Source organism: Arachis ipaensis, chromosome B06 (genome assembly GCF_000816755.2).
Source record: "Arachis ipaensis cultivar K30076 chromosome B06, Araip1.1, whole genome shotgun sequence".
NCBI classification, from domain to species: Eukaryota; Viridiplantae; Streptophyta; class Magnoliopsida; order Fabales; family Fabaceae; genus Arachis; species Arachis ipaensis.
In genome coordinates, this window is record NC_029790.2 from 108,497,717 (window position 1) to 108,499,021 (window position 1,305).

Here is a 1,305-nt window from a genome sequence, read left to right on the forward strand (position 1 = left end):
ATGATTATGTGAGATGCGGAGAATGGCGGTGGAAGTGCTTGTTGTGCCATGGGCCGAAGGGCCGTAATTGTTAATGAATTGGTTGGTTATGGATTTAACCGTGAGCCGGATGGCTAGATTATTGCCGTGTTACGGCGGAGCCATCTTTATGGCCAAGTATAAATGCATATATGATGTTGATTGAATTGTGAAGGTTTGCACTTCCACCATTGGAGATGAGGGTTTCCCTGGGTAGTAGCAATGGCTAGCCACCATGTGGAGGTCGTAATACCTTGCCATCTCTGAATTATGACTTAAGCATAAGACTCTGTATGGTAGGGTGTTACAAATTTAATCAAATACCAATATTAGAAATAAATTACTTAAATAATATTTAATATTTTCTAGTCCTTAGACACGTATAGATTAGAGTCATTCTCATAACGACAACTAACTAAAATAACATCGTAAGTTCGAATATTTAGAATTCGTGCAAATTCAGACCATTCCCTTGTTCTTTGAAAACCTCCTGTATCCCTAATAGAGTTGAATCGCAATTCCTTTTATGGAAAAAAAAAGTTACGGAGGTGGCTTTGATGTGTTGGAGACCAAAATTCTGAAGTCACTATTTATATTTGAGTGTGACACCCATTAAACCCTAAAGGCCAAATAAAATAGTATCTTTGGTTTTATTCTCATTTAATTATAAATCAAAAATAATAATAACTTATTTAATTCAACATTTATGATAATAAATGAGATGACCATTATATAAGTCATTTAATATAAAATAGCTTAATTTGCGATTATAATTAATATATGTATTGCCTATAAATAGATTAGGAAATAATAATTTCGTAACAAAATAATCATTCAATTTGAATTACAATTAATTGATTAATAGAAATTATAATAAATTGTATGATACTTAAATAATTAACCAAATTAATTAGCTGATATCATTAATTTATTATAATAAATTGAATTTAATGAGTTAAAAGAAATAAATTGAAAAATACCATTAAAAACATGCCACAACAGTTTTATCATTAAGTGCAGAAATTTAATTTTTATATAATAGAATAGATATTTACAGATTATTATATTAAACACAGACTAAAAAATATATTAAACAAAATAAAAGCATAAATGGTAAAATATAACCTAAAAATTCACTTAAATACAAAAAGAACCTGTGATGAATTATAATTAATCTTTATATGAGAAGTAAAAGTAAAATAAACAATTAAAAATAAAGTAAAAAAAAGCAATTAAAAAAATAAAAGAAGATAGAAAAGATAATGTGTGAAGTAGATAAAAAAATGT